The 9,014-nt window shown below is 43.9% G+C and overlaps 1 protein-coding gene across 1 annotated transcript in view; it reads right to left on the bottom strand.

The window, feature by feature from the left end:
* Window positions 1–8,343: 8,343 nt before the first annotated feature.
* Window positions 8,344–9,014, bottom strand: part of LOC310948056 (homeobox protein EMX1-like) — a 12,703-nt gene continuing 12,032 nt past the window's right edge. Inside the window, exon 3 of the mRNA XM_083915061.1 lies at window positions 8,344–9,014. This exon is cut by the window's right edge and continues 822 nt beyond it. The gene's annotated coding sequence lies outside the window, so the exon portion shown is untranslated.

Genomic DNA, 9,014 nt, shown 5'->3' with positions numbered 1-9,014 from the left:
CACAGGCAGGAGTTTACCCGGCAGTTAGTGAGGGGCGGCCGCCAACGGTGAGGGGCAGCCGCTAACGGCGAAGGGAGGCTACCAACGGTGAGGGGCAGCCGCTAACGGTGAGGGGAGGCCGCCAACGGTGAGGAGAGGCCATCAACGGTGAGGGGAGGCTACCAACGGTGAGGGGCGGCCATCAACGGTGAGGGGCAGCCGCTAACGGTGAAGGGAGGCTACCAACGGTGAGGGGCGGCCGCCAACGGTGAGGGGAGGCCGCCAACGGTGAAGGGAGGCCATCAACGGGGAGGGGCAGCAGCCAACGGTGAGGGAGGCCGCTAACGGTGAAGGGAGGCTACCAACGGTGAGGGGCGGCCGCCAACGGTGAGGGGAGGCCGCCAACGGTGAGGGGCAGCAGCCAACGGTGAGGGGAGGCCGCCAACGGTGAGGGGAGGCCGCCAACGGTGAGGGGAAGCCGCTAACGGTGAGGGGAGGCCGCCAAGGTGAGGGGAGGCCATCAACGGTGAGGGGAGGCCATCAACGGTGAGGGGAGGCCGCCAACGATGAGGGGAGGCCGCCAACGGTGAGGGGCTGCCGCCAACGGTGAGGGGAGGCCGCCAACGGTGAGGGGCTGCCGCCAACGGTGAGGGGAGGCCATCAACGGTGAGGGGATTTTGCTCGCTGCATGTCCTGCGTCTGGAGAGGAACTGATGCACCCCCCCCCCACGCACACACACACACACACGCACACACACACACACACACCTGCAGATGAGTCGTCTGTGGAAATATGAGCGAACGCTGCAACTCGTCGTTGATCTCAGAGGGAAACTTTTCATCACATAAAGGCCCAGTGTGTGTGTGTGTATGTGTGTGTGTGTGTGTGTGTGTGTGTGTGTGTGTGTGTGTGTGTGTGTGTGTGTGTGTGTGTGTGTGTGTGTCTGTGTGTGTGTGGATGGCTGGAAATCCCCTCCGTCAAGCCTGGACACCGTCAGCTCCTCATCGTCTCTTCCTGCTTTTCTGTCTCGCACCTGAACGCAGCACGGAAACACTTTTTAGTCATTTTGCATCTTTTTGTGCTGGTTTTGCATCTATTTTTAGTCATTTTGCATCTTTTTGTGCTGGTTTTGCATCTATTTTTAGTCATTTTGCATCTTTTTGTGGTGGTTTTGCATCTATTTTTAGTCATTTTGCATCCTTTTGTGCTGGTTTTGCATCTTTTTTTAGTCATTTTGCATCTTTTTGTGGTGGTTTTACATCTATTTTTAGTCATTTTGCATCTTTTTGTGGTGGTTTTGCATCAATTTTTAGTCATTTTGCATCTTTTTGTGGTGGTTTTGCATCTATTTTTAATCATTTTGCATCCTTTTGTGCTGGTTTTGCATCTTTTTTTAGTCATTTTGCATCTTTTTGTGGTGGTTTTGCATCTTTTTTTAGTCATTTTGCATCTTTTTGTGGTGGTTTTGCATCTATTTTTAGTCATTTTGCATCTTTTTGTGGTGGTTTTGCATCTATTTTTAGTCATTTTGCATCTTTTTGTGTTGGTTTTTCTCGTCTTTCTAAGCTAACATTAGCTAAAGTTGCACTGTCGCTGTAGAGAGGTGACGATCGAACCTCTCCACATATAAACGAGTCGCCGTGACCTGTGGCGTTTGTTTGAGCTCGCCGTCCTCGCCCTCCTCGCCCTCCTCGCCGCCCTCGCCGCCCTCGCCCCGTGCTCTCTGGACGCCGCTCTGAGTGGCTCTCGTGGTAATTGCTCTTGTTTGCAGCAGTTCAGTTGATGAGCGGTTCGATAACGAGCGGCTGCTTTGGATCAAAACTGTGATTAACGCGGCGGAGCTGCTGATTCAACACACGAGCCGATGGCGGCGCGGCGCCAATTACAGCACTCCACTGATTGGACGGTGACGGCGTCAACGACGACAGTGAGGAACAAACTTCAGCAACAAAAGGAGAGAAATCCACCGGAGCGAGACGTGAACTCGTGCGTTTGAACCCTGGGGAACGCCGGGGTCGCTCGGCACGACCCGCTCCGTCTGTAACGCTGCAGTTCTAAGCAGAGAAGAAGAAGGAGAAGAAGAAGAAGAGGAGGAGAAGAAGGAGAAGGAGAGGAAGAAGAGGAGGAGGAGGAGAAGAAGAAGAAGAAGAAGAAGAGGAGAAGAAGAAGAAGAAGAAGAAGAAGAAGAAAACAACAACAAAGAGTCGGATTTCATCTTTTTATTGATGTTTTTACACAGGAAGTAGAAACGTGTCACTTCCCTTTGTGACAGGAAACGAGTCCAACAAGAGGAAGAGGAGGAGGAGGAGGAGAAGAAGAAGAGGAGGAGGAGAAGAGGAGGAGGAGGAGGAGAAGAAGAAGAGGGGGAGAAGAAGAAGAAGAGGAGAAGAAGAAGAGGAGGAGAAGAAGAAGAAGAAGAAGAAGAAGAGGAGGAGGAGAAGAAGAGGAGAAGAGGAGGAGGAGAAGAAGAAGAGGAGGAGGAGGAGGAGGAGGAGAAGAAGAAGAAGAAGGAGAAGAGGAGGAGAAGAAGAAGAAGAAGAAGGAGAAGAGGAGGAGGAGAAGAAGGAGAAGGAGGAGAGGAGGAGGAGAAGAAGAAGAAGGAGGAGAAGAGGAGGAGGAGAAGAAGGAGAAGAAGAAGAAGAGGAGGAGAAGAAGGAGAAGGAGAGGAAGAAGAGGAGGAGAAGAAGGAGAAGGAGAGGAAGAAGAGGAGGAGGAGGAGAAGAAGAAGAAGAAGAAGAAGAGGAGAAGAAGAAGAAGAAGAAGAAGAAGAAGAAAACAACAACAAAGAGTCGGATTTCATCTTTTTATTGATGTTTTTACACAGGAAGTAGAAACGTGTCACTTCCCTTTGTGACAGGAAACGAGTCCAACAAGAGGAAGAGGAGGAGGAGGAGGAGAAGAAGAAGAGGAGGAGGAGAAGAGGAGGAGGAGGAGGAGAAGAAGAAGAGGGGGAGAAGAAGAAGAAGAGGAGAAGAAGAAGAGGAGGAGAAGAAGAAGAAGAAGAAGAAGAAGAGGAGGAGGAGAAGAAGAGGAGAAGAGGAGGAGGAGAAGAAGAAGAGGAGGAGGAGGAGGAGGAGGAGAAGAAGAAGAAGAAGGAGAAGAGGAGGAGAAGAAGAAGAAGAAGAAGGAGAAGAGGAGGAGGAGAAGAAGGAGAAGGAGGAGAGGAGGAGGAGAAGAAGAAGAAGGAGGAGAAGAGGAGGAGGAGAAGAAGAAGAAGGAGGAGAGGAGGAGGAGAAGAAGAAGAAGAAGGAGGAGAGGAGGAGGAGAAGAAGAGGAGAAGAAGAAGAGAAGGAGGAGGAGAAGAAGAAGAAGGAGAAGAGGAGGAGAAGAAGAAGAAGAAGGAGGAGAAGAGGAGGAGGAGAAGAAGAAGAAGGAGGAGAGGAGGAGGAGAAGAAGAAGAAGGAGGAGAGGAGGAGGAGAAGAAGAGGAGAAGAAGAAGAGAAGGAGGAGGAGAAGAAGAAGAAGGAGAAGAGGAGGAGGAGAAGAAGAAGGAGGAGAAGAGGAGGAGGAGAAGAAGAAGAAGGAGGAGAGGAGGAGGAGAAGAAGAGGAGAAGAAGAAGAGAAGGAGGAGGAGAAGAAGAAGAAGGAGAAGAGGAGGAGGAGAAGAAGAAGAAGGAGGAGAGGAGGAGGAGAAGAAGAAGAAGAAGAAGAAGAGGAGGAGGAGAAGAAGAAGAAGAAGGAGAAGAGGAGGAGGAGGAGAAGAAGAAGAAGGAGAAGAGGAGGAGGAGAAGAAGAAGAAGGAGGAGGAGGAGGAGAAGAAGAAGAAGAAGAAGAAGAGGAGGAGGAGAAGAAGAAGAAGAAGGAGAACAGGAGGAGGAGAAGAAGAGGAGAAGAAGAAGAAGAAGAAGGAGAAGAAGAAGAAGAAGAAGAAGAAGAAGGAGGAGAGGAGGAGAAGAAGAGGAGAAGAAGAGGAGGAGGAGGGAAACAGACGCGTAGTTATTATAATTATTTTATTATTATTTTATTATTATTATTATTGTTGTCATCATCATCATCATTATTTGCACGGATGCATAGAAAACTTTTTTACATATTTAAATAAAAAAGTTTATTTTTTTGTCACAATCATCCGCCGCAGAAAATAGTCCCCAAAGTTCGGAGGACTGAACGTGACCAAATAACAAATACATGAATAAATGAATATGCCATTAAATAAATTAAATATATATATTTTTTATTGATCAAACATAATATATTTAATGTTTCTGTTTAAATTAGCTTCTTTAATTTTATTCAACATTTTATTAATTTTTTTAACATTTTATTAATTTTTTTAACATTTTTTAATGTTTTTCTATTTGTATTTATTTATTTATTTATTTAAATGTGATGAATAAATTACTTGATAAATGAATAAATATTCCATAAAATGTATTATAAATAATATTAATTATTATTATGATCAAACATAAATTAATATTTCTGTTTTTAATTCGCTTTTTAAATTTATTCCCGTTTTTATTAATTTTTAACCATTTTTTAATGTTTTATGTATTTTTATTGATTTATTTTAATGTCGTGTTTTGATTCATTTTGAAATGTTTTCATTTTTTTTCTTTTACTTTATTTATTTTTGAAGAAATGCAAAAAGAAAAATGAAGAAAATACATAAAAATAAAATAATAAATACATTTTAAAAAATGTAAATAAATACATTAATGTACAAATGAAAACAGATTTATGTCACAATCATCATTTTAAATATTATAATTTAATAAAATCTCATATTCATTCATTAATTAAGTCAAGTCAGCATTTATTTATGTGTTTATTTTTTTATTTTGAATAGAATAAAAAGTGTTTCTCCTCCGTACAGGAAATCACCCTTAAACATGAAACTGCATATTTAATATATATCACATATATATTAAATATTTCCAGGTGTTTTCAAAGTTACAACAGAAACTAAAGGTTCCTCCAACAGGAAGTGAAGAGTTTGAACCTTCAAATTAAAGTTCCAGCTGTTTAAAAAACCCCGTCTGTGACGTTCGACACATTCAAGTTGATTCTGATGTGAAAAACAAGCTTTTCCTACATTTCCCAGAATGCATTTCACCGCGAAAAGCGAGAAATTAAGAGTTTGGCGCCTGAAACCCGTGTTTTTCCCGTTCAAATGTTTCTTTGAGCGACCGCTGAAGCCCTGAACCGCGTTTCTGAACGTTTCTCTCTATATTTCAAATTAGATTCGTATCGGAACCATAAAAGATGAATTAGTGGTCATTTCGTTAGCATATGTTAGCAACAACTACACTTCCCATGAGGCTTTGGCCGCCTGCCGTGGCCAAGACTCGTGGGATGTATCGTTGTTGAACGCAAACAAGTTCATTCATTTATTTAAGTGTGCAGAGAAATTAATTTGCACGTCTCGCGGGACTAGCAAGAATGCTAACTGAGGCGTTTTCAGACCGGAGGATTCTTCTCGTTGCTAAGAACGCAAAAACAAGGAACAATCGTAGTTCTTAGAACGCCGTTTTCAGGGACTCTCCCAGGATAAAAGGAACTACAAACCAGCTGTCCGCTAGTTAGCTAGCTAGCCTGCCAACTCCGACTCACAGCCCGCCGCTGATTGGACGTGCAGCTAGCTGGGATCGTAGACGGACAAGCTAGCAAACCCGGTCGCCAGAATAGGACTCTGGCGTCTGTAAATCTTTCTGAAGCGCTGTAACTCGTCCTCATTTTCTACTCGTCACATGCTAACGCTTTTTGACGCTCCACGGTCGCAAGTTCTAAACACGTGGACTCACAGCCCGCCGCTGATTGGACGTGCAGCTAGCTGGGATCGTAGACGGACAAGCTAGCAAACCCGGTCGCCAGAATAGCACTCTGGCATCTGTAAATCTTTCTGAAGCGCTCAAAAAATGAACGCGTTCTCATTTTCTAATCGTCGCATGCTAACGCTTTTTGACGCTCCGCAGTTGCAAGTTCTTAATACGCGATTAACGTTGTGAATTGAAACAAATTAACTATTAACGTTAATGAGGTTTGGCATCAAAACTACACAGTTAGCTTTAGGAAAAGATTGTTGATTTTGTTTTCTTGGGAGTCTGTTGAAAGCTCGGGACGTAAACGTAAACAGGCGTTTCTGTGGTTCGTAGATACCATCGTCTTTTCTGATGACAAGGCTAAGCTAGCTAACTTGAGTCTGGACCCGTTAGCTTACGTCACATCGGCGTTCCTATCGGCGCTGCAAATGCAAACAGAAAAAAAACAAAACGAAACAATAGTTTGGTCTGAAAAGCCTGACGTTAGCATTAGCTAGCTCTGGAGAACGCCCGACCTCTGTTTGCGAATTAAGCAACGAAATAAAGATTTTACACAAAAAAAATGGCACCAGCTGCGTGTTCAATGTAAGAGCTCAGTTTTTAATTATTAACGTTTAACACATCAAAAGTCTTTGTCATCGATGCGAGTTACTCCGCGTTGAACGCAGCCTTGAAGGTGACGAACACCACAACCAGGAGCTTTTTAACAGCGTCTCTGACGTCGTCGTCGTTGAATCACAGCGAGTTGCGTCCTCCGTGCTTCGGGTTCCTCTCTCCTGCCGGAGGAACCGCGTTTTCCACGCCGTCGGCTGCAGACGGACGCTCACAAACCCGCTTCTCCTCTCACTTTAATCCTCTTTGTCCTTTTTTTAACGTCCGCAGACGCTTCGCTTCTGTCTTTGTTTGGCACCAAAAAGTGTTCAGTCACGTTTAAACTCCTGTTTTCGTTCGATTTCCGCCTCTCGGAAGCGTCCGAACGTCCTCGCCAGTCCAACTCTGACAGGAAGTCACAGTTCGGTTCGTGTTTTAAGCCCCGCCTTCGTGGCTGATCCTAGTTTTTGTGTTTTTTCTGCTTTAAATCCTCAAACAGACGAGTTTTAAGCTCCTGCTGTTTGCATGAGCGCGGTGCCTTCAGGGACATCCATCAGTCCTGGGAAAGATGAGCTGCGTGTGGACTGTGTGTGTGTGTGTGTGTGTGTGTGTGTGTGTGTGTGTGTGTGTGTGTGTGTGTGTGTGTGTGTGTGTGTGTGTGTGTGTGTGTGTGTGTGTGTGTGTGATCTGAACCGTTATTGCGTCTGGAACAAGAGAAATCTGAGTCGTAGTGTTTCAGACTAAAGTCGTAGCGTTTCAGACTAAAGTCGTAGTGTTTCAGACTAAAGTCGTAGTGTTTCAGACTAAAGTCGTAGCGTTTCAGACTAAAGTCGTAGTGTTTCAGACTAAAGTCGTAGCGTTTCAGACTAAAGTCGTAATTTCAGACTAAAGTCGTAGTGTTTCAGACTAAAGTCGTAGCGTTTCAGACTAAAGTCGTGGTGTTTCAGACTAAAGTCGTAGTGTTTCAGACTAAAGTCGTAGTGTTTCAGACTAAAGTCGTAGCGTTTCAGACTAAAGTCGTAGCGTTTCAGACTAAAGTCGTAGTGTTTCAGACTAAAGTCGTAGCGTTTCAGACTAAAGTCGTAGCGTTTCAGACTAAAGTCGTAGTGTTTCAGACTAAAGTCGTAGCGTTTCAGACTAAAGTCGTAGCGTTTCAGACTAAAGTCGTAGCGTTTCAGACTAAAGTCGTAGTGTTTCAGACTAAAGTCGTAGCGTTTCAGACTAAAGTCGTAGCGTTTCAGACTAAAGTCGTAGCGTTTCAGACTAAAGTCGTAGTGTTTCAGACTAAAGTCGTAGCTTTTCAGACTAAAGTCGTAGCGTTTCAGACTAAAGTCGTAGTGTTTCAGACTAAAGTCGTAGTGTTTCAGACTAAAGTCGTAGCGTTTCAGACTAAAGTCGTAGCGTTTCAGACTAAAGTCGTAGTGTTTCAGACTAAAGTCGTAGCGTTTCAGACTAAAGTCGTAGCGTTTCAGACTAAAGTCGTAGTGTTTCAGACTAAAGTCGTAGCGTTTCAGACTAAAGTCGTAGTGTTTCAGACTAAAGTCGTAGTGTTTCAGACTAAAGTCGTAGCGTTTCAGACTAAAGTCGTAGCGTTTCAGACTAAAGTCGTAGCGTTTCAGACTAAAGTCGTAGTGTTTCAGACTAAAGTCGTAGCGTTTCAGACTAAAGTCGTAGCGTTTCAGACTAAAGTCGTAGTGTTTCAGACTAAAGTCGTAGTGTTTCAGACAAAGTCGTAGTGTTTCAGACTAAAGTCGTAGCGTTTCAGATTAAAGTCGTAGAGTTTCAGACTAAAGTCGTAGTGTTTCAGACTAAAGTCGTAGTGTTTCAGACTAAAGTCGTAGTGTTTTCAGACTAAAGTCGTAATGTTTCAGACTAAAGTCGTAGTGTTTCAGACTAAAGTCGTAATGTTTCAGACTAAAGTCGTAGTGTTTCAGACTAAAGTCGTAGTGTTTCAGACTAAAGTCGTAATGTTTCAGACTAAAGTCGTAGTGTTTCAGACTAAAGTCGTAATGTTTCAGACTAAAGTCGTAATGTTTCAGACTAAAGTCGTAGTGTTTCAGACTAAAGTCGTAGTGTTTCAGACTAAAGTCTTAGTGTTTCAGACTAAAGTCGTAATGTTTCAGACTAAAGTCGTAATGTTTCAGACTAAAGTCGTAATGTTTCAGACTAAAGTCGTAGTGTTTCAGACTAAAGTCGTAGCGTTTCAGTCTAAAGTCGTAGTGTTTCAGACTAAAGTCGTAGCGTTTCAGACTAAAGTCGTAGTGTTTCAGACTAAAGTCGTAGCGTTTCAGACTAAAGTCGTAGCGTTTCAGACTAAAGTCGTAGCGTTTCAGACTAAAGTCGTAGCGTTTCAGACTAAAGTCGTAGTGTTTCAGACTAAAGTCTTAGTGTTTCAGACTAAAGTCGTAGCGTTTCAGACTAAAGTCGTAGCGTTTCAGACTAAAGTCGTAGCGTTTCAGACTAAAGTCGTAGTGTTTCAGACTAAAGTCGTAGTTTTTTCAGATGCTTTATCGACGCGTTAAATTCACGTCCGTACTTGTCGTAGTAAAAATGTTGTAAAGACCTTTAAAGCGTTGAAACGCTGACGTCGTGTCCTCTGCGCGTGGAACGTACGTTGATTTGTCCCGTTTTAGTTCGGCGGCTTGTTTTGAGTCCGACATTTGACATGAAGAAACGTCGCT

Source organism: Echiichthys vipera (assembly GCF_963691815.1).
Source record: "Echiichthys vipera genome assembly, chromosome: 6".
In the NCBI taxonomy this organism is placed as follows: domain Eukaryota; kingdom Metazoa; phylum Chordata; class Actinopteri; order Perciformes; family Trachinidae; genus Echiichthys; species Echiichthys vipera.
This window is presented reverse-complemented; position numbering and strand designations above follow the sequence as displayed.